The following is a 26,229-nucleotide window of genomic DNA, read 5'->3' on the forward strand; positions in this document are numbered from 1 at the left end:
TCTACTAACCGAATCGCATGACCCAACCCGACTTGAGCAGAAAATTCTTGATTTCCTCCAGTCTTTGATAAGTTGTCGCGCTGGAACTTCCAACTATCCCTCCCACCCTTCCCTCTCCACCTCTTTCCACGGTTATAAAGTAGATTGTACCACATATAAGCCTCCGTGCTTATCAAAGGCGAGGAAATATTACAGTAATTACATTTATCAGATTGCTTTTTCTCCTCACTTTTATCTTTTTTTAATATCAAATGCCAAATACTGTTCCCCAACGATTTATGATGCACAAATGAGAGAAAATAATCATTTTTACCTTGTAATGGTAAATTTTTATAAAGGAAGACCAGAACTTTGCGTTTATAATTACGGTTTAATAATTAACACTCTTTGCTGTTCGCCCATATAAAAGTTTTCCCGATTTTTTAAAACTCGACACTACTCTTTCCAAGAAATTTAATAACGTTCGCTGTGGAGGACGAAGTAGTAGAATCATACTCGTATTTTCTCTAGTGATTTTGTTTATGTTCGAGGAATATAGAGAGAGAGAGATAGAGAGCGGGAGGAGGAGGAGGGGGGAAAGGGGGAGGGGGGTAGAGTAGAAGGCGTTGGTACGATTTTCCGCTATTTTTATTTTTTATAGCCAAGCACCACGCACGCCTGAGAACTTTGCACCATTTGGCGAACACCGGTGAATTTTACCCATGCTATACCACGCTGTACCACGCAATGCCGCGCTACGTTTCGAGACCGGTCATGACTCCTTCGCTGGAAAGTCTCGTGATGGATCGTTTTCAAAAAAAAAAAGAAAGCACGAATAAAGAACATTCCATTATGCTCAGCTGGGCAAATTATTCTTCAGCAAACGCCTCCGCTGCTACCTGAAACGCACAACTTCCCCTTCCATCTCAATTTTTCACCAGGACTCTCGGCCGTTCGTCACCTAAATTTTTATACTTCAACTCCTTGCATTTCTTTCACGCTTTTTCTGGAATTATGCGAGAATCTTATGCATAAGTAATCATAATTTGTAAGAGAAAGAATTTCTAATCATTGCGAGAATATACAGCTATATCTCTTTCGATTTCATACTTTGATTTTATGGAATAAACGCGAGTCTTAATATTTTTATAATCTTCTTCCGTTCAAACGTTTCTCAAAAACGTGACGTGGCAGTCTTTCACGTTGCTCCCCATCGTAAAAGTGCCAAGGTGCAAAAATGCTACGGACTGATTCACACGTCGCGTAATCAAACAAGCCCTCTAAGGGATTTCGCATCAATTCTATCTTCAGCTTTCCTTCAGCTCTGCTTCTCTGCTTTCCTTCCAAAACCATTCACCATGCTTTTCCCAAATTCCCCAGTACCGCGTGTTTCTCTCCTTCACTTTCCCTCTCATTGTTGACTTTCCAAATTAGCTTAACCCCCTGAGCTCCCAAAATACATAAAATACTACAAAATATATACAAACGATAAATAAATCTCAAATTTGTAGAATTTCAGTCTCAAAAATTATTTTTTTCACACTTTTTTTTCCCCTTGAGCTGCGAGACCAAAACTTTTTCGCTCGAGAAAGTAAATTAAGATTCGTATCCACGGCTCCTTTCTGTAGTCCTGCAAAGTCTTAGATTTATAGACTGGAGATGGTTGATAAAAACATAAGAGGCATGGGAATAAAAATCGTGAAATCTTGTTTTTTTCCCCGAGCTTTTCTTGTGTACGCAGTAAAAACGACTGTGAATAATGGGCAAAAAGCGTAAGTCTCAAGGTGATATGCAGGTACATGCACGAAAGAAATGGACGAACATTTTGAACAAGAAAAAACAACGATAAGTGTACGGACGTGGTGGACGAGCACGTAAAACAAGTGGAGAAAAAAGAGTTGACGGATGGTAAATGTGTATATATAGTAGTCTCTTTGGTCGTTTAACATTAATCATTCGACTTTGCTTAGTCAACTCGTATTAATCTTTTACTGAATCTGATTATATATAGACACTCTTTACAACCCAATTTTCAGGAAAATTCTTACCGATATTAAAACTTGACAAACTTCTTTAAAAAATCCTTCAAAACTTGTTAAGATTTATTCGCGCATTAATAAACTGATACGATTTTAGGGGAGTGCAAAGTTAAACTTATCGAATTATTAAAATATTCATAAGTAGTGTACGAGGCCTCGTTAATTGCTGTTTTTTTAGACGAAATTATCGTAAAATTACTCGGCACCTACGTAACGCATGAAAAACGCGTGCACGATATTAACAGGACATTTCATTGTTATTATCCGAGAAATTAGTGACGCACGAACATGATTTCGGTCAGCGGAATTAAACCATAAAATTCGGTATAATACACGTGTGACCTGCGCAGGTGGCTTTCTCATTCTGACGTCACTGGCAAAAATCATCATCGACTGTAAATGACTATGCGCAATTAATTGTTTTATAGGGTAACGTCAAGCTCATTTTCATCCTTCTAATTGAAGCTTTAATTTCTTTCCAGTTTCTCGCATCAGATCAAAGACAATCATTTCGCGCGCGAGGTTCAGCCTCCAAGAGACACTTTTTTATTCGATTAATCGTTAATTTTCATTGATCTTAATTTTATATTGAATTAGCTTTATCGCTCAATTGGTGCCGGAATTATTTATAGCTTTCACGGCTGACCTTAATTCACTGTTTTTGACTAATTTAACTTTTCCGTGTCGAGAGCATCGCGTGATTAAATGAGAATGAAACGAGATACGGTACTTTGAAGTTTAAAATGTATATAATAATATCCGCTCTCTCATTGCAGCTTTGGAAGGGGATGCAAAATCTTAAAACTCATCTGAATCACTTGTATTCAAATTTACGTATTTCTATCCCCCCTCCCTCTCTCGCCAACCTTGTCTCCCGCAGCTTGATCTCTAAAGTAAAATTATTCTATTTTTCTACCTACTTTGTCAAGTTTCCATGCTTTTTCCAGGTAATTGAAACTTCCCCCGTGTCCACGAGAAACTTTACGTTATTATACACCGAAGCTCTCTTGAATTGCTACGCAGTAGGAGAAACTTGCCGATGACCTTTAATTTTTCCGAAGCGCTGAAAATATCTATACTGTATAATATATATGCTATACAGAAAGAATCTCGATCGACTTTTTTTTTATTTCTTGACGAAGATTGAATTCGCAATTAATAATCTCTGGCAATAAGACGGGACATAAAGAATTGATGTAATTAATAAATAGGAATGATAAAAGTAATATAAGTTGGTAGAAGATTTTCCTGATAAATCTGATCTTTTGGTAGGGATTCGAGGGTTTCTTTCTTACATCATTAATCCTATTTATAATCGCCACGTTAATGAACACTCAGTCCAGCCAGACGTTTTTCACGTCAGATCCCCCTCGTTGTAATTTATACAATTATATTTCGTAAGGACTTTCAATTCTCCCTGTCACACTGCGTACAATATCTCATCACTCTTCCTTGTATACTTTCTTATCAAACCGTTATAGCATTACTTTTTTCCTACTGATTATACCTTAATTATAATTTTCATTTTTAACCCCGATCCGTGCGTTATATATCCACCCACACATTCGCTCAGTCGTTGCTTATAATAGTATTTTATCAATTCAGAAAAATGCTGAATCATCACTATTCCTCGGCTGTATAATCCCTTTAGCATTATCCTATAATCCTTTGCTTTTCTTTCCATCATCTACTTTATTCATCCCCTACCATCTATTTCTGATTTTATTCTCTTTTAACTTTTTCGACTTCTGCCGTCGTTCTGCCATGCTTTTAACTCACCTGATGGATCCTTATTTCGTCACCCTACCCGTTTTACGAGATCTTTCCTTTTCTTCCCATCATCATCAACTTTACACGAACCTTATATTCCTTAGCTAGCCACTTGTAGATAAACTACTTTGCGAATTTCGCCCCAGGACTTTTCAAAGTAACAAAGCTTTTACATCGATTGGGTATAAAAACTTACTGCTCCATAGCAGTATCGATAACTCATTTAACAGTGCGAAATTACCCAACTTTCAAAACGTATTTTTCATCGCACATAATACACTCAGCGGTGTTAATTTTGTGTCTTCTTTCAACCTTGAATTCAGGTCAAATTTAAGTCGAGCACTTTTTATAGATTTCCAAGATTTCTCGGCACTCTCCTATCGTATCATTAAAGAACAATTCCACTATACAAGTTTTAACACTGATCCAAAAGTATATCGAGCCAGAATATAAAGTAAAAAAGTATGAATACGACTGGGATATAAATAGCTAGGAAGCATTTTTGTAGTCCATATGCTTTGTTTTTCACTCCAGGCAGATTCATTCATACGTATATGGATATTTAAAAAGGATTCGTGTTTTGTTTGCGAAGGACCAAAGTTCTCCACGACATGATATTACGAGAAAAGATGCTACGGTGAAAAATTAATATTTTCATCCTGACTGCTCATACAAGGGATAGCAAAAATTCCATTTGAGCGTTGTTCGGATATTTCCGGTGACGTCATCCTTTCTTTTTCTTCGGCAAGCATCTACCGTCATCCGGGAATCGCTTAGTTTCCGGAAATCTCTGACCTTTCTCCCTTAGTCTAGCCTTTTCGTCCAAGTCTTCGGATATATATCGAAGAGTGACTTCTCGTGTATTCTAGAGAAAACTTCTTTTTCATCTCCTCAATTTTAGTAGTGTCCTTCAACAACTGCCAATCCCCACGAGTAATGCGTTTTGGAAACGCAGTGAAACGCTTCTACGAATAATGAATTATAAGCGATGCATTCGGCAGAAGCTTCGACTAAAGCTCCTCGGGAAACGAATATACTGCGTCTGATACCTGCATTCCGGTAGATCTTAAATTTATCATCACTGTGCACCTTGAAGATCGTGCCAAATCGTTGAATATCTGTCATTTATTCAAAGAAATGCCTTCTTACAAATCCTTCTATACTATCTACCATATATATATATATATATATAAACCAAACAAATTATGAATGAAAAGATCTACCAAACATTGATTCCAAGAACGTACTAAGAATTCTGAAGGGATAATAAATGAAACATAAGCATGCCAATAGGTAGATGTAACAGCTAGATCTTGAATGTAGAGCGAAGTAATTAATTTTCGAAGTGCAGGGTACAGTGAGTATTCGCACGCTTCCGAATGAGTTTTACGAGCGCGCAGAGCCGAGACTAAGAACGCTCGCGTAAAACGACGCGATTCCAACTATAAAGCGAAAGCTGACAATTTATAATGATTATTATCGGACCCAATTTTACCAACCCCTTCCCTTTCCACTTCCTGTATTTAATCACACGAACATTTAATAAATGTAGTCATCGGTAAAATGAAACCGAATCGTGTTGATGTCATGGTAATCCTTAATGAAATATAGAAACTGTTTTTGAGTTTTACGAACGAATGAATAACATGTGGGAATTTGAATTTTCGATGCTAGTGCAATTATATTTGGAAGTGTATAAGCTAGTAGAAAGCGGGGTAGGGGGGATAGAGATTATTGGGTCGACATTAACAATGTGTTTTGTCATAAATTAGAGTATGTTGTGGCAGAATTATATTACAGGGAGATATCGTAATTGGAGACGCGAAAACAGCGCCATTGTAACATGGATTGCTAGATCTATATTAGTCGCTTATCAAGACATATTGGCCCATCCAATACGATACAGACTACGATTGATCCCCCGTGACCAATAACCCTACCAAAGCCACCAAGCGTACAATACCTATTGTCATTACCACATTGTCTTGATCAGCTATTGTGATTTCGCTCAAAGACGTTTCAAGGTTAGTAAATACTATATGGAGCCTTGTTAGCTCGTTTTGTATTTGGTAATAATATAATTATTGCCTATATATATATATATATATCATTTATTATTAACCACCAATCCTCATGGCCCCATTCTTTTTGAAAGTCACTCTGACGTTCTTTGCGAATGAATTTCACTGAAATTGTCTTATGCTTTGTTTTTAGTTTACTACAGCTTTTAATTAATTTAACAATACTAAATACCTCAATGGAGTGGAATTTCGTTTAACCGAACTGCATGAGAAAATAAAGGAAATATGAGCGTTTAAGAATTACACCATCTATTTTAACCATCGGACCAACAAATTTTTAATCAAAAATTTCCAATTTTACTTTGGACTTTTATGCAGGCGCGTTTAACCTTCGTAGAACAAACATTTTTTCACCGACGTATGCATTCTAATGCCATACCATAGATTGGAATTTGCAATGCTGGCCTCGACCGAATGGAAATTACAATTCTCGCGATAAAATTGAATAATCTCCCCATTATTCGGGTCACGAGCGATTCACTGAATTTTTCACGACATAGCGATCACTGTAACCCATCAAGTTTAGTCCAAAGCAAACACAGAAACTCGTCTGAAACTTAATTCAGTTTAGATGCATTCTTTGCTTCCACTGTTCACATGTCTTCTCATTTCAGTTCCAGGGAAGTGACGTAAAATATAAAAAATAAAAAAAGACAATTGCAGAGTATTGTTGGTGGATGTTTGTGAAGTCGTAAGAAGCCTCGCGCCAAATCCATACTGAATCTATAAAAGATTGATAAATTGGACTGGAATTTCTTTTATTGTCCCTATGTTCCATTTTAGGAAGCTGACTATCACAACGAGTTAAAATGCAGTTACTGACCACTGCTGACCACATCGGTTGCTTCCACTGAAAGTGCCTTATTAAATAAGTTAAACAGTACTTGCTAGTTTCGAAGTTGATGCAGCTGCTTCCAATGTAGCAGAAGCTGTTAGAAGTCAGCCTTTCCATTAAACAATATCCCGGACCAACTCGAGTATGCAAGCATTCGACCATATAGCTTTTAAAGCTTTAAAAATACTTCTAGGTGTTATACTTGCTTAAAATGCAAAATATCATCCCTGGTGATCCGATAAACCTTGACCCTTACGTAACATGACAAAGCTCAGTCTGCTCACTACTGTACACTCGCATCATAACGCATGACAAAATTTACGTCGCTCTTACACTGTGTGAAATTGGTTCCATTTGTAAGACTTACGAAAAGCGACACTATTTTGGTTTTCGATTTGTCACGTGTTTATAGGAGGTAAAATGTAATTTTCCATTTGATTATATTTTCTGCTTGTCAAGGATGAGATTTTTGCAATATGACTTACAAGAATCAAAAGTGTAAAATAAAGTGGCACGGTGGTATCGACGGACATATTGTTAACAATAAGAATGTGGCCAAGAGCCATGCTCTATTTCTTATTACAGACTAATTTACAGATCATATCTGCCACATAAAGCTTCTCTTATATTAGAAAATATAAGCCTCATATTTAATCCTGCTTCTCGCAATCTACGTATCCTCGCACTCTGAGATCTTAAAACCTGATCCAATCATTTCCAATACGTTCACTCAATAATCCAGCAGAATATCAGCGAATGAATTAACTCCTCTCAAATCCGATGACAACTTTTCTACATTCTTGCCTTATTGGTAACTTGGTGAGATAGAGATAAACCAAGATAAATAAAATATTAAGAAATAATTGACGGAAAATTTTTGTTTTGTTGATACAATAAATTGTGGTTCAAACAGCAAAATTCTATGGTAATTACGAGAAATGTAGATGGGAATCGTATAATATCGGAGAATGGCTAGAAGTTAGAGTCTAGTAAAGAACCACCTGTTGGATGGAGCGCATAGCTTTTTTACGTTAAGATTGATATCTTCCGAAATCGCTCCGACGAAATTGTAACTAAGTTCCCTTATGAATAAAATATATCTTTTTCTCGCCAAACAGACTATTATTAGTGCCACGAAACTTTCTTTTACTGGACTCTCCTACTCTAAAGAATTAATTTCCTTCCATCAGAGATAAAACCTCCATATTTCCTAAAACAGAATCACACGTGGCACCGCATTTGCTGAAAATCCTATAGTTGTCAAGGCCGAACAAATGTTATCCAAATTCTAATAATTAGAGGGATTAACTCTTGCGTGCAATTTAATCTAACTGTTCGCATTAAAGTGACAACAGCATATTTGCAGTTTGACTATTAAATGGTCCACAATGCACAGAAAATTTCATAATTAACATTCCCATTTAATACCCTGCTTTTGTTTGAGCAAAGTTTCGGCAAATTTCAGCGGAGGAAACTGAAGTTATTTTTTATCTTTCTAGTAAATCTGGATAGAGTCCAATACAATCTTGAATATATACTAGTTCAAAGAGAAAAGTTTGATTTGTGCGGAGTACTTCGTTGATGCTTGCTCAAATTCACATTTGATTCGAAATCAATGGGAGTGTTTTTGCAAAACTGGCAATGAAATTGCTTAAGCCGGGGAACCAGTGAAATTTGCAATGGAGAGAGGAAAGTGGGGGAAAATGCGTCAGATCTTCATTTCGCAAGAGTTCCGAGCAGAGAATTGTATATAAATGGTGAAATAAGAGACTCGTGCGAGAGAGAGGGAGAAAGAGGAAGAGAGGGATTCTCTTTCTCTCTCTTTGGGAGTTGGACGAAGAAATGGTTGGGGTGAAAAGAGAAGGGAAAGAGTAAGCGGAAGGGAGCAATATTGTAGAGGCTTTATGAAAATGCACTCGCTACTCATAAACTTCGTGGCATCCGGGAGTTTCGAGTTTTATCGAGGAACTTACGGAACGAAAGGCGCTAGCTCGGGCAAAGGGGGGAGGGGTGCTCCACGCTGGTCTCGCCTCCATTTGTTGGGTTACAAATTCCTTTTCCTATAAAAGTAGCATTTTCCCCGGAATACATTACATCTGCAAAACAGCCACGAAAGCCAGAATAAACTATATTATACATTCAACTCGACCTCTGAAAGAAAACCAACTCACTCATTAATTATGATCGCTTAAACTAGTCCCGAAATCTCAAAATCAATGTTGTAACAAGAAAACTACTAAACGAGGTCCGAGCGATTTTACCAGAACTTATTGGTTAACATGATTTCTCTGAGAAACTTACAAATTGAAATATTTTCTGCAAAAACTTATTGTATAATATACTTTAATCGTATAAAATAGTGAAATTGTTGTATTATAAGCTAGGGAAAGTAGAGGGCGTAGGGGACGAGGAAAGAAACGAAATAGAGAATTGGCATTGGTATCAGTAAGCAGAATTTCATTTCCGCGTGTACTTCCAGGTATGCTAATGCGATCTATCGCCCGAAATTCTGGGACATCACAGGGCCGACCGGCATCTCAATGTTCGCGTGGTCTGGATAAGTCCAACAATTGGATGGACAAAAGCAGTTGTGGCGGGGAGGAGGTTTATTATGTTGAGAGGGAGAGATAGAGAACGCGAAGGTATCGTGAGGAAAACGGCAACGGTGAACGTCGTAGACGAGTAGTAAAATACCTTTCTATCGTTATTGAATTCAGTCATATTGAATTTCCAGTCGAAGGTAAACGATAACGGCACCCTTTACCACCCCGTCTACGTGCAGTAAAACCAACTGATCTCTATACTCTCTGTCCTGTCCGTCCGTCTCTCTATACTTTCAAACAAATATACGGTATGCTATGCACAATGTAATTTATTATTGTTATTTATTTTTCGAAATTGTCAATATTTTACGATTAAACGTCGGACCTCTCTGCCAACTAATTTTTTGTTGGATGTTATATTACAATTTCGAATGGTTACCTTTTTTTCCTTACGAAATTAAATTTAAAGTTGACGTTCGAGTGTGATGAAATTTAGTACACGTGGGATTCTCGTCGACTACATGGAAATGAAATGGCAGTCAGGCGACAAACAAAATGAAAGAGTAGAAAAAGCAGTAGCAGCGAGGGCCGAAAAACTTTTTGTAAATATTTGTTTGTCGAGGCATCGAGCGCTGCATACAAAGCAAAATAACAGGCAAAGTTTCGCTCTTGCTTAACGGCATTGATCGCCTTTCGCTCGGCAACTGTTTGCAGAATTCGAATTTTTGTACAGAGAAGGATGCTTCGCAACAGATTTCGGTAACAGCGCGAAATCAGTCATCGAAGAATCCGGCGTATCGCCAATTTCCTATACTTTTAATTCCTTTTTGCCCCGCCCTTCGCATTTACCCCGCTTATTTTTCATGTATCTAAACTGACCTCGTAACTCATAGCCAAATACCTTTCGGGAATATCTCATCCACTACATCATGGTATTATCGTTTCCCGCTTCGCACAATCGGCGCAATAGCTAGCCTCGCCCTAGCGTGCAGAAAAAACTAAAACCTTCTCGCTTTAAATAAATATAAAAAAGCTTTTTATCTAATAGAATAAAATGCATAAGATGAAGGGTGAGGGTGGTAGAAATGTAAAGCTAACGCAGCTTGTATTATTAAAATAAATATACAGCGATGAGAAACGGACTGCTAAACATTTGAACAATTTTTAATTTAGAGGAGTGTTTTATATTAGACGCTTTGCTGTTATACTTAAAGTGACACTGGAGCGACTCAGTTAACATGGCTGAATTCTAGGTGAAAACGCACTTTCCGCCATGAAAACACTTCTTTCATTTAGAATTTCATCGTTTAACTGGGTTGCTCAGCTTCACTCGAGTGTGAGGAGGAAATGCCTATTATTTCAAATGAGTAAATAATGAATGTTTCTCGATGTCGAGCGAGAGAACGCTGTACCGAAGAAAGTTAGAAAGATGGCTGAAGTTTACGGAAGAAAGACGAAAAGTTTTTAGTTGTAACGCAAAACCATTTGCTCGTTATACGTACATACTATACTATATTAGGCGTGTGAAACTCTCGCGTGGAATTGGGCTCGTATGTTCATCGAGAGAACGATTCGAGTTTTCGAGTGCTCTCCAAACTTCTATCTATATACTGTACCTACTTGCTCTATCGGTGCTACACATCAACTTTGATAAGTACCTATGAGTATCTTCATGCTATACCTTGAAGATTTATTCACCAGAGCCTCCCGGCTGATTCCCCAAACTCAAAATTTTCATCTAATTTACCCACTAATTTTACCACAGAGCATTTTCTCATATCAATCTCGAGTACTCTTCAAAATTCCTATTATTTTCTGCCAATTTCGAAACTACGTAATACGCGAATCAGTTTCAACAGTCTCTCGATGAAGTAAGCAGGGAATTTGCACTAAAGAGATAAATTAATACTTGTATCAAAGTCCATTTTTTGCGTTTTTTTTTTGGAAAATAAGTAGTTGGTATAACATCGATAGATGACCGAGGAGAGTTAAAAGTACAAAGTACAATAAATCGATTTTATCCGAGTGTACCGGTCATTAAGGCTCGACAATTAGGTTAAATGGAAGGAACGTCTCGATGAAACGAGGTTGCTGAGAGGACCACGAATAAAACTTTCGATTAACGCCGCGACGCGACGCAAAAAAGACATTCACCTAGAGTCTTGTTGAGCATTTTCACTGAATTTCCTGAAAAAGTCAACATAGACGCCCAAGTGCAACAAGAATTTATCTTTTTCTGTCACCCTTTCTCTGTTTCTATCTCTTTGTCTGTCTCTTCACACCCATGTATCTTCCTATTTCTTCATTTCTCCAAGTTTCTTCTCGTCTTTAGTCGTATTTTCGCTGATCTGTCCTTTATTTATTTATGTTTAATTCACTTTCACATTGAATCAACTTTTATTCAGCCCTTACTATCAGATTACTTCCATCATCGTGTCCCTCTTGAGTCTTCGTTCTTTTCGCGGCTTCAAAACTTATTTTCACCTCTTTTTTCATCACTCGTTATTCAACCTTTCCTCATATTTCCATTGACTGTATTCATTTTACAAAGTTCTCGTATCGTATCATTATATTTTTAAGTGTTTTAGCATCGATTGAAGATGAAATTCACCTTTGCATTAGCGAATTAAAATCCCAGATTGATAGCGCCTGCCACCCGAGTCCTGCGGATACCGATTTAAAAGCTTCCTGCAAAATTTTCGTTTTATTTGATGAAGCACTCCACAATATCAATTGGAAATACGTGCGTATCTCGAGACTTTAGTTAATGGAGCAGGATGCGACAAAGTTTATTGTTATATTTTACGGTTGAGTGAGGTGAACGGAAGGGGATGAGGTGTGGTCTGAAGAAAGGCAACTGCGGCAAATTAGTGGAGCAAGGTGAAATTAATCGCTAGGAAGTTGTTAATTAAGATTCTGCATTGCGTTTTGCGAAGATCCTGACGCTGGATAACAGCGTGGGAGACGAGACCTAAAGACTACGATACGACGCCACGAATATCAGGCCCGACTTCATCAATTATGAAGTTCGAATGAAGTCGAGCGTCTGAGTAGGGCGACCGGAATTTACCGGAGCCCCTAGCCATTCTTCTCCACTTCGACGAGCCACGTCACCACCCTTCCACCCCATCATCCTCTTCTCAATTCCTTCGCATCCCAACCCCCTCTTCACCATTCTTCTTCGCACCCCTTCCTGCGAAATGCACGATTGAATATTTATGTCCTGATTTATCAACTCTCGCTAAATCTGGGCTATCCCCTTTTATCCTTTCCAATATATACGTATACGACTCTCTTCGTTCAACTATTACGGCTATTGATAAATATATATGTATAAGCAGCACGTAATTTTTAATACAAAAGATATTGATTATAGATATACGTGCGAAAAAGCAATGTGTATTATAAATTTTCATTCATTGATATTTATTCGTTCTTTTCTTATCGCATAATCCATTGCTTTAGCGGTTATTTAAAGAGAGAGAGAGAGAGAGTTTCATCTCTTCGCAATTTATATTTTATTAATAATCGTCTTACAAATACTATCCCCGAAATGAGTCGTATACCATTATATAATAGCTCATCGAGTTTCAATTACGCTCTCATTCCGTCCAGTTATCGCGATTGCACCGAAATACTGGATGAGCGTTGGTTTGTAACGGAACGCTGGTTAATTTAATGCGCGGCTCGGAAAATCGAGCTTGAAAGTTTTTCCCGTAAAATTTCTAAACTCCCCATGTGCGTAAAATGTAAAAGTTCGACGAACTCGAAGCTTCGCTAACGAGGAAATTATGTGTGTTGTTGGAGCTGGCGCGCTGATGCGGCCGATCAGAAAAGCCCGAGTTTCCGCTCGCAACGCTTCCTGCAAAATTGATGAATCCAGTCAAATTGAATTTCCCCGTCGAGCGTTTCCGCCCACGCCTCGCATACGTGCTCGAATCAATTTGAACCAGCCCATTACGAATTTTCGGCGGCAAACTGTCCTGTTATTCGTCGACTCGTCTTTCACCATTCTACTTCAGAGTGGACATTTTCTAATTTAGAGGTCAGTTTCTGCCTGATTCTCATAAACCTTTCGCGCGTTTGTCGCCATCGTGCAGGCAAGCGTATAATTAACTTTGGAATCGACGATCGTTCATTATGAGGACAATTGGAGGCACTGGCTTCTATTATACTGTGTAACTCGTATAGAGAATTATTCACTCTATCGAAAAATTGGTGAAAAGAAGTCATTTGTATGTATATTCCTGCAGCGAATACGAAATATTGACGGAAATAAGAGACGGTCAGAAAAATCCTCACCCGAAATCCGAGGCTCCCCTTAATCCTCTGCCGACCCTGAAATGGCGCCGGCCTCTCAAAATCGGATGACTTTGTGCATAAATCCAATTCGCCCCGGCGATAAACTACCCCAGAAATAACCAGCGCGCAAAATTTACTATGAAAGTTTTGTGAGAGACTGAAAAAAAAAGAACCAAGAGCCCCTATTGAATTCCCTTCCTTGTATACTATACATATATATATATATATATATATATATATATACATATATACAGATATGTACGTGTGTAGTTCATCTATCGCTGTAATTGAAATTGATCAATTTTTCTATCCTCTGAGAAATAATAATATAATATATCGTGGTATTTTGAACTAATATCCAAGACAATATACGCTTCCCCATGACGTGACTTTTCGACCATACATATTTCTAATTATAAAACATCGGTTTTCCGAACTACGCCAGCCAAACGAAAATTATGGAATGTTCCATTACTTTCCATCATGCTTTATATTACAAAGTTATTTTCAAAAAATACGCACACACAAACTTTTCTGCCGTTGAAAGGAACAAATGTAACTTTGGAAATGATTGTTACACGAGTATATTTATGGTCCTTTGAAAAATTCTGGCTGACTCACTCGTTGCTTTTATCACGAGAAAACGAACCTGTTGATACAGCCGAATCACCGCAGGTTATATTGACTTTGCAAAAGCAATTTTATATTGCACAATAAGAGCTCCCAGGAACTCCATTAGACTCTTCTTATTCGGCTTTAATTGCACTCACCAAGAGGTTGCATTGCTTTAATAAAGTTTCATTGTAATAGGGATTGGAATTGTGAACTTGTCTTTCGTGAATGAACTATTTGTGTTAATATCTCATTGTAATCTAGGAACATTAAAACTCAAACCATTACTGGCTATTTTATATTATTGTCAAATGAACGAATCCAGCTAGGATCCAGTAAAATAGAGATTTTCTTTCATCGTAATAAACAAACGTGGAATTTTGATTAATCATATTGCAATATATCTCCTGTTTTATTCTCCAAGTGTTCTCAGTTCTTGCAATTCGTACTCTTGATATCTGTTTACCGATGGAATCTCTCAAAATAGGTAGGAATTTCCGACCAAGTTGGCGAGAATTGCGCGAATAATTATAAAGGAGCAATAATAAGGTGCAAAGCTACAAGCAGCTAAGAGAATAATAGGCAAACTTCAATTAATACACGTTATCGTGTTTAAGGCTCTTAACAGTCACAAGTTCTGCTTAGATCCGTGATATATAACGTATAATATAACGCAATAACTCGCATAACTTCTTCAAATAACATCTTTCGATTTAACGATTCAGTGACATTTCTTCCCCAAAAAGACCAAAACTTAACCCATTAGGATTAATACCACTATTATTTCATGATCGTCACCCGAAATATTCGTAACTTCATTTTATAGTTATGCATATAACTAATATTTTCTCTATTACTTATAATAATTATTGAAAATTATACAATTTTAGAAGTATTTGCAAAATTTTTATATTCAGCGACAAAATTGTAACAATATATTACTTCCATCATTTTTTCATCGTATAATAATTTTCTAATTGAAATACATAACCAGTATCCTACACTCATAACCTATTACTTGTAATAAAACCTAACGGCTCGTGCAGGTCAAGTTAATCCGGTAGGGTAAAGTGGTAAGGGGAATCGGAGGGGCTGGCGGGGTCGGCGACGTTAACTCTCGAGTGGTGGGGATAAGCGTTCCGTTAATTTAGTTCCGCAACTCGACGATAGACGGCGCATGAGATGAGCCCCTCATCAAAGTTTCTCGCTAGTTAGTTGTAAGATCTGAAAGTATGAGAAGCACAACTTTGCCGGCTAAAGCATACTTACCTGGCGCAGAGGCTACCGTGATCAACAAGGCGGTTCCTCCAAGGCGAGGCTCTTCCATTGCACTACGGTAGAGCTGACCCTTGCGAATATCCCTAATGTGGATATCTCGGGCGTATAATTTTTGTTAGTCGGGACTGCGTTCGCGCTATCCCGGTTTAGTATTCCAAACATAATCTTTTTTAGGAAAAATGGTTTACAGAATTGCTGTTATTACCTTTAAAGCTTTTTTTAAATCTTTTTATTATTTTATTATATGTGATAACGGTTGCTGTTAACAATTATTTATCATGGTTATGAGATAAATTACTGCTGAAAAGATAAAAAATATTAACCTGTCACTGTATCGCGTGGTTAAACATTGTTAAAAAGTCGATATTTTCATTTACTATATTCAAAGTTTACACTACTGCGAAATTTCGTAAAAAAGATCCCCATTACGCACGGAATTTTTCCAATCTCAGAGACATGGAAAAACTGGAGCTTTGACAATTAAATAAACATGCGGGAGAGTGTGCTAATGGAAGGCGTGGAAAATAGCAGTAAGCGTTAATTTGCTCGGACGTTACTCACGTTTTGATTTCATCGTTGTTTCAGTTACTATGCTCGTAGAAATTTCATCGATAAAATTCTTTGATCTCACAGCTCTTCAATGATAAAAATGTGCGGACGATCCGGATAAATTGCGCTACTTTATCATGCCCACTCTTCCGGATATTCCTAATGGCCCTGCTGGCGATATTTCTTTTAAATTTCACAACAAGAAAAATACTCTCTAATCGTAATAATCAATAAATAAACCAAGTAATTGCGAATTTTTCAGTCAACGTTTTTATTGCATGGAACACTAAGTTAAGTACAAATATTCGAGCTTACATCTGTTATCTGTAAAAATTATATTTTAATTGTAATTATATTTTACACTGAAAAATGGACATTCAGATTTTTCTATACAGAAAGTTTGAGCGCTGGACCGAAGATTTGAAGTTTTATTCATGGCAAAGAAACCAGTTTGACGCTCGGCATAAAGAGACTCTATCGAATGGCTTCGTAGTGGTGGTGTAATGTATTGTAATGCAAATCGTAACGGCGTTCACGATATCATGTGCTCGCGATGCCCACATTTGATATTAACACACGTTTATGTTACTTTCATTATACGATAAATTAAAAACATATTTCTATTTTATTGCAAAAATCTTTTTCATGTACGCGTTTTCTAGTTATGATATTTCAATAAGCCCGGCTAAAATCTAGAAAAATGAATTCAAGCAATTTTTTTAAACGGTTTTAAAATTTAATAATGGTTTTGCAATATAACACTTTAAGGTAGGTACAGACAAAAAGATTTTATTTCAAACGAGCATATCCATTTTCAATCGATTTGAAAAAAATACCGTGCCGAGTGCAATTGCCAACCAATCAGTAGTACGTCACATGTGGATGAATAATCTTCTATTTCCAATTTGCACGGTTTATCACACAGAATTTGAGAAGTATTGACGGCGGCTACTTCGGTCGAGCGATAACTCTTGTAGGTTATTTGCATGCTTTTTCGATTATATTAGTAAAAGTATATATATATTTCCAATTATTTATTATACATTTTTTAAGCTATTTAGCTTTTATGGGCTCGCTTCAATGTGTGCGCATAATCCAGCACGTGCCGTCCTTGTATTATCATGAACGATGTGCGTGCATGCAGTGCATAACGTACATCGCTGTCGTATCAGCATGTCATCGCATCAATCTCGGAAAAGCCACGCGAGTAAGCACATGCGACCAGACTAATAATCCATTTCCCTAGAAAAGAAAATAACAAAAAATTCAAAAAAAAAGTAATTGGCTTTACACCAACAAACAATTGTGTTTTACGTACAAAGTTTATGGGATTTTATGATAATTATTCATTTGAATTCCCGTACCCCAGAGAAATATACAGCTATAGAGAAAATACGTTTTCGTTTGACATATACAAAGCGGCTGGAGCTGATAATTAGATTTCCTCGAAGCGAGAAATCCTATCTATTAAAATTCATCAATTTGTATAATAAATTTAACAATCAGTTTATTACTAAGTACTCAAAAGAATGAATAATTCTCTAGGAATGAATATTCATCATAAACCGCGGAATATCCACGATGATCCTCTGAATACATTTTATCGGTATGGGGGCAGAAGCCAGGAAGGTCTTATTAAAAATTCAGGAAGTTAGAGCCGTGAAGGTACAAGATACTCGTTACTATCGGTATGTACCTTCTTCGAAATGAAATTGGAGGATGTTGGTAGTATAGAATGAAAACCGAAAAGGGGGGTTTAGTAGGATATACAAGTTGTGTGGCTGACTACAAGGTGCTGAAAGTGGATCAGGTCAGTGCAGGGTTCCGGAAACTTTTAGCCAAGAATCGTATCAAAGTTTCTTTCAGGAAATGTTTTCAATTCAGTGTCTGACGACACGCGCAAAACTATGACGAAAAGTTGCCCGGTGAAGTTTGCGCCTAAAAGCCGACTGATTCGATTTGCTTTTAACTCTTTTCCAAAAAGATCACAAGAGATGAAATGCGTGTTCGATACTTCATAAATTTTCTTATTTTTTATATGAAGAAAAAATACGAATTATTAATATAAACTAAAGCTATCTATTTTTGTTTACAATTTATTCATTCTTCAGCTGTGTATGAGTTATTTAGAAAATTGAATAAATTAAAATGCCAATGCTTCATTTGTATTCATTTTATTCGCAACATTTTTCTTGTCCATAATAAAAAAATCATCATTTTTAAAAATTCTATCCCACATGTGCAAGCAGCCAACAGTTTTGAGTTGCACAACAATCTATGAAGTAGCACGTGTTACACACACGGTAGCATAAAGTTTATAATGCTTGCATAATATTATTAAAATGTTCATGCTAAAAGTGAACATATTTATTCTTTATATGAAAGTATAACATGCATTCTGGAATAATAAAAAGGAAAATAGCCTGAAGTAGGATTTAATGGTTTTCCGGCATCTTACCGTTTGATAGAAAACAATGGAGAAAAGAACTTTGAGAAATAATTAATTTGATAATAAATTAAATTTAGCGCGTAGAAAGAAAAATATAATGAAAAGAAGAAGGAGGAAACTATATGAGATTTACAAAGTTTCTTTTGTGTTTGTTTGTTCTAGGTAAGCTGGAAAGTTCTAGGCAGCGTGTGTGCGTGAGCTAAATACAAACATTCTGCCCTAACCTAAAACAAACGTCACCAACGAAAGAGAGAAAAAAGAAATAGCAAAAAGAGGGACGGAAAGGAATGAGAGATGCGGAACTTTTTTTAGTTATTATATTCTTTGGATTTATTATAATAAGAAAAGTTTCATTTTATTTCGTTCGGAAATAAATAAATTAAACGACTACAATCAAATATTAAGCTTCGCTTTGTCCTCACAGCCGCTAACTTTTCTACGCGTGCTCTCTTACTTTTCCTCCTTTTCTATACATATATCTTCAGCCCTCGCTGCTTTAGAATTTTCTAGAAAAAAATGATCGAAACTAAGACAGTCAGCACATTTTCCTATGAATATATGGCACGAGAGTCGTATCAATTATAAGAATCTCACAATACCGACCCTCTTAAATTTTGATTGCTACCCATTTTGAATAAAGTTTTTTCTCCTGCTATGAATAAAGGGCCTATAAAAACTAATTCGTCCGCTCTTATTCTGCTCTCATCGCCCAGAAGCTCATTCGTACATCGCGGAATTCATTTTCAAAAGATAAAAGCTGCAACAGGGCCGTCAGAATAATTTCACGAGAAACGACAATTTTCCTTAATTAGCGAAACTTAATATCCGGAGAAAAGTGTGAAAAGCCTCTGGCTGATTGCACGGAATTTTTTAGAATGGTTTTAGCAGTTTGGCGCAGATGACGTTAAATTTTGTAGCTTTTAATGGCGATAAAATCTTTAATTAATAGCCATAGCAGGAAAATCCTGTGGTACTGATTCGCGTTCACTGTTGGTAAAAGATTCTAGCAAAACGTCCAGAACTTTCCTCATTTTCATCCGAGCCAGCTTACGACGTCGCGCCGTTGTCACAGCTTTTCGGCGACCTCTAATTCGGGATTTACATCTGTTAGCGAAGACATCTGCTTTGATCACGATATAGCTAAGAGTATTCTCAGAGACGAGAAAGCTCGCCATGTCTCCGCTTCAACTCTTACATAATTGCTCTTCCAACTTATCGAATGGCTAACCGAATGACTAGCGTAGTGTCGTTAATGTTATAGACATTTCAAGAGGGAAGGGGGAGGGCAAATTGTTAAGAATTGAATCTTTTATCCTCACGACTATAATCCTCCTAGTAATAAAGTATTTCAAGCATATCTGCAATGTATCATCAGAACTTTGGAAAGAAATTCAAAACTGATAAGAAATTAATAAGATATAAATGAACTATTTTATTAAAAGAAATAAAACACTGCTTGTTTTTTACATACACTTTCATCATAGCATCGTTCCTGAAAAATTTATTGATGGAATGTATACGATGTTTAAACGTTCGCCATAAGATCTCATGTAACAAAAATTGTAACTTTTATTCATTTATAAAGAAAATAAGATAGCAATTTTTCACACCCTTATTATTATAAAATTTCAACATTTTTGTTGTGCATGGTGTTGTTTTTGACTGATTACTGAAAAAGATTCAGTTTTTAGATTAAACGTACTTCTCGTGAAAAAGAAGAAAAAACGATAGTATTTGATAGGAGACGGGTGGAAAATGCTATTGGATTCGAATAATAATATGTAGAGCTGTGTTTATTCGCAAGGGCCGGAAGGGATCTCTAGGGAGTACTGAGGTATCAGAAGAGGAGACATTGGAAGGACTGCTAACTTTTCCCGGAATTTGCAATCTCGAAAAGTACTCGTTGCTAGCTTTAACGTGGCTGTTTTTCGTTCCTGTAACTGGAGACAATCTCCGATACGCTTCTCGTCCAGTGACAAAAACTTCCTAACAGAATCGTCGATTGTATTCTGAAATATTCCTCATTTTAAAATGCCCAAAATACATCTGGCTGTACGTCCTTAATTCGTATTTCCGTTGTCAGGCATGACATTTTTATTTCTCATTCGGTCAAAAATAACATAATTAAAATAATTGAAACTATTAATAACCAAATAAAGAGATCGTCAAATGTAGATCTATACTTGGGGTGGCGCGTGTTCTAGAAAAATGTCGTTTGTCAATTTTCAAATTACCGTAATAAAATTTTTACTGAAACAGGTAGTTTTCAGACACGAAGCGTTATTAAACGATGATATCTACAAATTAGACTTATTATAGGTAGAGTGCATTACGGATTAGTCCGGTCATGAATATTAATATCCGCTCTCTACCATTATTAGATTCATAAGCAATTTGCTGGAAACCTAAGAATTATGCCAAAGCGGTATCAGTAAAAGTAATATTTTAAGTGTGAAAAATAACGATCACGATAGTACTATGTCGTGGAATCTTTTCAGTCTATAAAATCTTACTTTCTTCGATGTATTCTTAAATCTTTGGATAATAGGGTTTTCAGGGAGTTATCTGGTAAATTAATGTTATAGGTTTAAACGTAAATTGAAAAATAATGTAAAAACAACAGTACACGGTGTTCCCAGGCGGTCACCCATCCAAGTACTGACCGTGCCCAACATTGCTTAACTTCGGTGATCGGACGAGAACCGGTGCTTTGCAATGTAGTATGACCGTTGTACATACGAAAAGATCATTTACAGACTAAAATTGTGTAAAGTTTTCAAACTAAAGTAATAAAAAAACATTTTTTTATGTTTATAGATATGTAGTACAGGTAAAATTATTGAAACAAAATTTGTATTCAATTACATCAGCATAGGTAAATTCTCTTAAAACTTTCTATTTGTTAAAAGCAGCTCCACAAATGAAATAGTATAAATATTATTAAAGAGTTTATCCAGAAATATTTAAATATTTTATCGAGTAAGTTGTACGATTGGAAAGATTGCCAATTATAATTTTATTCGATAAATGTCAGTGATACAATGTGCAACGGCCATACCACATTGCAAAGCACCGGTTCTCGTTCGATCACCGAAGTTAAGCAATGTTGGGCACGGTTAGTACTTGGATGGGTGACCGCCTGGGAACACCGTGTGCTGTTGTTTTTCTACTTTTTTAACATTTTTCTTCTAATGTAGTAGTATCGTAAATAATGTAAAATCCTGTTCAAAAGAATTATTTACCATATTTTGTAGCACTCATTTAAAAATATGACATGATAGAGGTATATGGAGAAATAGATAATGAGAATTTATCGTACTTTAGTGAACTGTAGTAATAATGCAATTTTTGGCATTTTTGGCCTTTTATTCAGTCAAACTTTTTTACTCGCTAATATTGGATGGTAGCTGCATTTACCAAGAGACACTATTAGCTGCGTATTAATTTTTTCTGTTTGACAAATTACCAGCCAATAAACTATATGGATACGAAAATTCTCGATTTTTAAATCGAGAGACATGGACGAAAAAAAATGTAGGTAAAACTTTAGTTAGCACGTCTGATTTTTCTCTCTCATCTACACCTACACGCTATATCCCCTATACTTGACCGTATACATCCGACAAAGCGGGTCACCTCTCGAGATCCCTCCATGTATTATCGTTCTAAGTATCCGTTTACCTTGCTTGAAACGCAAAATCCTTTCGTTCAAAGAATCATCCACGGCTTCTGTATATTTTAACTATAAAACTATCAATGACATCGTCATCATAGGACAAAGAAAATTCCTTATCTATTTGCAATCTTCCTTCTATTATGCTATATTTGTTACTTTAAAATATTTGTCCTCCTCGCAAAAACCAACCTATAGCTGCAGCCGCAATGTTTATGGAGGCACTTTTTGCTCGAATTTCTGAAATATCTGGCTGTGCTCCTTACATTCTGTCTCCTCGTGCGCTGCTAGCTGGAATTGTGAAATTACGGTTGGAATTGCAATTTATATCCTGCTGGATGATATTGGGTATCTGCGCTTGCAATTGGAAATATCGAGAAAGCCGCTTATTACCTGACAGATTATTTTCTAATAACGCTTAATGTATGCCTGCCGCGAGTCCTAAGCAGTAATTATTAAGCTGATCAACTATCATTTATTGAAGATTATCTTTTCGCACTCTGCTGAGGTAAGAAAATGGTGCTTTCGAGTGAATAACTAATATTGAAAAATTGCTGAATTAATTTTTGAAGTAACGATGCAATAAAAACTTAAATCTATGAGTTATATGGGTAAGTTGATGGTGCGCCCGATTGAAATGGAAGGAAAATCTGTTGAAGGGGAAAAGGAAATGGCTGTACGGTCAAGCGATTGTGAAGAACGTATACGTAGTAGTCTGCGCGGCTGACTGAAATAAAAATTAAGTGTCTGACTTCTCGCCATTCGGGTATTTTCGCGTCGTTGGTGCGAGAAGAGATAGAAGAGCCTCTGGAACATCTGTGGCCATAACGAATGTACTATAAACGGACCACGAATGGTACGATAAAGTTGCTAACAAAATAACAATTCTCAAGGCCCTGCGGTGTTATCCAGCGATAGTAATACTCTGAGGAACGCACTTTTCACTTCAAACTATATACTTGGATGCGTTTGAAGACACCTTTGTCCAGTTTTAGTAATACTTTTCGAAGGAGACTTAGTTTGGATCGAGCCGATTAATTTTCTTTTAAAAGACATTTTTAAATACAATGATTTGAATGATCGTCAAGAATTTCAATCCAATTGACAGAAGAGCTCTATTTTGCAAAGAAGAGAACTTCTGCGAAAGCTTAAGCAAACGCTACAGATTTATTCTCCTGGGTCCTCGAACCCCTTGAACCCTATGACGAGGATCAAAACCGCTTTACTCCCCATTCGAACTTCCGACTGTGAGTTTCCGTGTAGCCTTAAATATGTCATACTTGCTCTTGAATACTTCCATCTTTCTCCTGGTCATCCCCTTTTTGCTGTCCATTTCTATTTCAGTCACGAAAGACCCTTCGAGCAGCTGCACCTGCCCCTTCATATGCATTAAAATCATCTATTCAAGAAGTTCCATCAATAAAGTATCAAATAATTCTCTGACTTGCTCAAAAACTTCATCAATTTATAGAATTAAATATAAGATATGGTAGAATATTTTCAAACGCTAGTTTACGTAACTTATTTTTCATTTACTGCAACCATCGTAAATTCCTTTGAAAATTACATATAAAATATTATCTCTACAAATTTGAAATTTAAATTTTTTATCAAAGGCAAATCCTTTTATAGAGTTGATGATAATTGCTATCAGACTAATTTATTAGTTTTTATTGCTAACGTATGTCTTTGGGGTTTGGCAAAAGCCTGGGTAATGCTCCAGATAAAATACCTCTTACATTTGCTTTATCCTATCCTGGATTTCGGAAGATTCGCGAATGGGATTCCAAATAATTCGCTTAAGAGAATTACTACGACAGTAACGTATAGGCCAGGTTAAAGGAACCATTCTTGAATTTCTATACGCATTCGAATGTAATTTCGGGAAAACTGGATCAAACTTGTCCGTCCAGAAGGTACCATGCTGTGCAATTCGCTGTCAAACTTTCATCAACTTACTACTTTACTATATATACACAAATAGCATAAGCATTAACGATAAAACACTACGTCTGCTTTTCGTCTGAATCGTATATTGTATTCTTTGTTAATCTGAGAATTATTATCGTCGAAAGAATACGATAAGTTTGTCACCAAACTTTTTCGCGCTTAATATTATTTTATTTTGCTTTTGCGTTTGTTGCATATTTTAAGAGAGATAAACAACAATGGTATGATTTTAATTTAGTGTATTTCTTTGATGAATTTTTATGCCCGAGGGTGACAAATAGTGATTGGGCCATTCAGTCGAAAAACTTGCATACAGAGGAGCATTTTTGCATTGAGAATCTAGCGCGCAGAAGCTGGTAGTGTTCCTATGGTGACTTTGACCTGCGAAAATCCACCTGTGCCAAACAAAAAATCCATTCATTTCCGGAATCCATCCTCCTCCCCTTTTTCCTCAAAAAGCTTATCTCAAAGACCAATCGGTCGTTTATTTAGCTTCACTTTTCAAAAGCCATTATTCAAAAAATGTACCCTTTTAATATCTATCTCTTCATTATTAAGATTTTGTTGGTTCAATTTCATGCAATTTATTGAATTTTAAATGTATACAAAGCTCGGATAGAAAACAAAGCCAATATAAAGGAAAAGTGTCCCATGTAGTTTATTACCATGCAAACTTAAACTTACCAACTATGTATAAGTACAATGACTCAGCGAGAATAGCGATTGCTTTGCTACTTATTATCAATAAATTAATTACTGCAAATAAAGCCAACGTATAATGTCCAATTTAATATTTATGCGTATTAATGAAGAGCGTTCCTGTATTGAATTTTTTATCAGATTATCTCGCGATCGAAATTCATTGCAAATGAAATTGAATCAATCAACCGTTACTGATAAGTCACAATCAATGTAATGAATAAGGATTTTAAATAAAAGCAGTGCTATATCAATACAAGCCAGCAATAATATCGAGGCTCCAACGACTAATTGATGCTGCCTATTAAAATATCTATCAATCGAATTATAGATGAAGTTCCATCAAAAAGTCAATTACCACTTCAACCATTTTATTACGTAAGCAGACTAGAAAATATAGAACATTAGCGAAATTCAGACTCTATATATATATTATTGCAAAGTATTTTTTACTTTGTATTATTTTTTCCTTCTATTTACGATCGAATGATCATTGATGCTTGCAAGCGTTCTGTGTTTTACCGTGTATGGACACAAATATCATAAAAATAATGAATAATCAAGCCAAAGCTTTTATGAACTAATAAAGGAATTATTTTGAGGACGGACGAGTGAGAATGATTAAGCGCACCTTAGAAAATTAAGGGCGAATTATTAATACTGTACTCTCCGAGTAACCCGATCCCCTCCACGATTCGGATAAACTTTATGCAAATCCTAAAATTTGGCCGCGGGCTACGAAGTCTTTACAAGGCGCGAAATCTGCGTATAAAGGAGGGAAAGGATTGGCAAACTAAAACTACGTGATTTATTTTTCACATATTCTTGCTTATTATTCTTACGCTCATCCGAGTTTTCTGGCTTCATTTGTTATTAAAACTTGTTTCAAATTTTACCGCAAATTAATCTTGGACTAGTTTTCAGAACATTTACGTTATTATTAGAAATTTATGTACTCCCACCAACTTCTGAAGCTATTGCATACAGTTATAATGCTGCAAAATGATATTTGACAAGAAAATGCAGATTAAACCACAAATTGACGTATTCGGTGAAGAGTAAACTAAAGTCATTTAACTTTAAGCTTAATTGCAAAAGAGTATAATATGTCACATTTTCTAAACGTTCACAAAAGTGACCTTTGACATTCAAATTTTAAAATAAAAAGGGCTTCTCCATACTGGTATTGAAAATTTGCAAATATCACATGGATTTCAATGGTATTATGTCATGTACAGATTTGACGGATGTCCTTTCGTTAAATTTATGCCCTGTTCTAGGGAAAGAAACTAATACCGACGTAAATTGTTTGTTGTGATAAACGTCATCACTATACTTCCCCTATTTACAGTGACCAAAACTGCGGCTATTTCGTAATTCTCCGTACAACAAAATTATTGCTTACCAATTGTTAATTAGTCCTTAAATGTACCTTGTTTAAATAATTCATTGAAATTTCATAGTATATTC

At 36.3% G+C, this 26,229-nt stretch overlaps 1 protein-coding gene and 3 non-coding genes across 7 annotated transcripts in view; 3 read left to right on the plus strand and 1 right to left on the minus strand.

Moving 5' to 3' along the window:
• Positions 1 to 26,229, plus strand: part of LOC136776507 (5-hydroxytryptamine receptor-like) — a 110,574-nt gene that overhangs the window by 40,649 nt on the left and 43,696 nt on the right. The window lies entirely within an intron of this gene.
• LOC136776564 (U1 spliceosomal RNA) lies at positions 15,423 to 15,585 on the plus strand. Its single transcript, XR_010823088.1, has one exon. It is a non-coding gene; the product is annotated as a U1 spliceosomal RNA (small nuclear RNA).
• Positions 21,052 to 21,171, minus strand: LOC136776563 (5S ribosomal RNA). The gene has a single exon (XR_010823087.1). It is a non-coding gene; the product is annotated as a 5S ribosomal RNA (ribosomal RNA).
• On the plus strand, positions 21,482 to 21,601 carry LOC136776562 (5S ribosomal RNA). The gene has a single exon (XR_010823086.1). It is a non-coding gene; the product is annotated as a 5S ribosomal RNA (ribosomal RNA).

This window comes from Prorops nasuta, unplaced genomic scaffold, assembly GCF_024137725.1.
Source record: "Prorops nasuta isolate Cenicafe-Biocafe unplaced genomic scaffold, Cenicafe_Pnas_1.2 PNAS00009, whole genome shotgun sequence".
In the NCBI taxonomy this organism is placed as follows: Eukaryota; Metazoa; Arthropoda; class Insecta; order Hymenoptera; family Bethylidae; genus Prorops; species Prorops nasuta.